Here is a 2,495-nt window from a genome sequence, read left to right as displayed (position 1 = left end):
AACTACAAGAGAACAGAACAACTAACTCTAGATAGCGTTTTCTTTTTAGAACATTTGAATCTCCCCACACTAAGGTAGTTGTGGTGTCGAAATTGTGATTAACTTCATTGTTAATTTCTCTTGGACCATAATCAACTTGCATATCTCTGACTTTTGCTTTAAGCCAGCGGCCGGCTTCTTCTGTATTATCCACAAATTCAACTAGTTTCGCCTTTTCTTTAGGCGACAGATTAGATACTAACCAGATACATAACTTAAAGTTCCCCTTAATTCTAGCATCGTAAACCCGTTTATAAAGTTTCTTCATTGAACTGTTAATAACGGGGTCATTTAATTTCGTATCAACAATGGGGTTCTTTGTTATCAAGTCATCATTAGGTGTTACTTCATCTTCCCCACACTTATGCGTTTTATTATTGTTAAGCACTACTGTTGGAGTTGGTAAAACAATATGGTTTTTACTAATTGTCTTTATTGGTTCAACGGTTTTGGTTGGTGGAGATTTAGACTTTCGAATCACAAAGGTGATCGATTTGTCACCATCACTAAGTGTCATTCTACCCTCTCTTACATCATTAAACGCCCCGGTGGACGCTAAGAATGGTCGACCTAAAATTAGAGGAATGTTTGAGTCCTCTTCTATGTCAATGACAATAAATTCGACCAAAAAGGTTAAATTACCTACTTAAACGGGTAGGTTGTCAGTAATTCCAACTGGGTGCTTAATGGTTTGATCAAGGAGTCGAACACTCATTTTCGTTGGACTTAACTCACCTACTCCTAATCTCTTATATAATGAAAGAGGCATAACACTCACACTCGCACCTAAATCTGCTAGTGCATCATACATGACACAATCACTAAGTAGACAAGGAATAATAAATTCACCCGGATCACCCAACTTGGGTGGAGGTTTTGGTGGAACTGTCTTCACCGGGTTTATTTTTACGGTTTTTGTTTCTTGTACTTTCTTGTTCTTCTTCTTCCTTCCAAATGTATCACAAACTTCATACTCAACTCCTTTTCTTGGAAATGGGATGGGTGGTCTGTATGGTGCCACCACTGGCTTTACATACTCGGGTGGTGGTGGTGTTGTAACTTCTTCATTGTTACTCACATCTAAAACCTTCCCATCTTCTGGTGCTGATTTTTCAGAATTTGTTGACACCATATTAACATTTTCATTCCGAAGATTTACTTCAGTATCACTTGGTAGCTTTCCTTGTTCCCTCTCACTCATCATGCTAGCAAGTGTACCTACGTGTTTTTCTAGATTCAAAATAGAAGCTTGTTTAGTTCTAAATGACTGGTCAAACCTCTCATTCGTTTGGGTTTAAGTTGCAATAAATTGTGTTTGAGATTCAACTAGCTTTTGTACCATTTCTTCCAGATTTGACTTTTTCTCTTCGGTTTGTTGTGGTGGCTTATACAAGTCAGGTCTTTGTTGATTGAAAGTGTTGTTTTGAGTTGGTTGGTTATTCGGACCTTGTTTATTATACGAGTTATTGTTGGGTTCATTTGGATTGTAAAGAATGTTTTGATTTCGATTAAAGTTTGACCTTGGCGGTTGATAATTATTTTGATAATTATTTCCCAGCCTTTGGTTCATGTAGGAAACATTCTCACGTTGTTCCATCGTTTGCTCAATGTGACAATCTTTCGTTAAGTGTGGTCCACCGCATTGCTCACAACTGATTCGTATTGCTTGAATATCTGTAGTCATCTTTTCCATTCATCTCTCGAAAGCATCTATTTTTGCGGACATGGAATCAAATCCATGGCTAGAATCGGCTCTAGCCGCTTTAGATGAATGAAAGATATCTTTTTCCTGGTGCCACTCATGAGAGTGGGAGGCTGTATTATCGATTATCTTATGAGCTTCGGTAGCGGTTTTCTTCATAATGGAACCACCAGCTACTGTGTCGATGTCTTTTCGTGTAGTGACGTCAACGCCTTTATAGAAGATTTGCACTATTTGAAAAGTATCTAAACCGTGTTGAGGACATCCTCTCAACATCCTTTCGAATCTTGTCCATGCTTCATATAACGTTTCATTTAGCTTTTGCATGAACGTGGCAATTTCTCCTTGAAGTCTCACGGCTTTAGACGTCGGAAAGAATCTTTTAAGAAATTTCTCAATTAAAATATCCCATGTGTCAATCGCTCCTTCAGATAACTATTCTAACTAATCTTTGGCTTCTCCCATTAAAGTCCAGGGGAACAACATAAGATAAATAGTTTCATCCTCAACTTCTCGGATTTTAAATAGATTACAAATCCTATTAAAAGTTCGAAAATGTTTGTTTGGATCTTCCTTTGATGTACCACTAAATTGGCACTGATTGGTGACCATGTGTAGGATTTGTCCTTTGATTTCAAAATCTGACGCATTAACATCTGGCTGAATAATGGCGTGACCTTGGCCCGTGCGTATGGCTCTCATTCGGTCTTCCATACTTTGAGGTTCTGTTTCTTCCATATTTGAATTTGTTGAA

At 38.0% G+C, this 2,495-nt stretch overlaps 1 non-coding gene across 1 annotated transcript; it reads left to right on the top strand.

The window, feature by feature from the left end:
• The first annotated feature begins 1,988 nt into the window (after positions 1-1,988).
• Positions 1,989-2,095, top strand: LOC139903770 (small nucleolar RNA R71). Its single transcript, XR_011778563.1, has one exon. It is a non-coding gene; the product is annotated as a small nucleolar RNA R71 (small nucleolar RNA).
• The last annotated feature ends 400 nt before the right edge of the window (positions 2,096-2,495 follow it).

This window comes from Rutidosis leptorrhynchoides, chromosome 3 (genome assembly GCF_046630445.1).
Source record: "Rutidosis leptorrhynchoides isolate AG116_Rl617_1_P2 chromosome 3, CSIRO_AGI_Rlap_v1, whole genome shotgun sequence".
Taxonomy (NCBI): Eukaryota; Viridiplantae; Streptophyta; class Magnoliopsida; order Asterales; family Asteraceae; genus Rutidosis; species Rutidosis leptorrhynchoides.
This window is presented reverse-complemented; position numbering and strand designations above follow the sequence as displayed.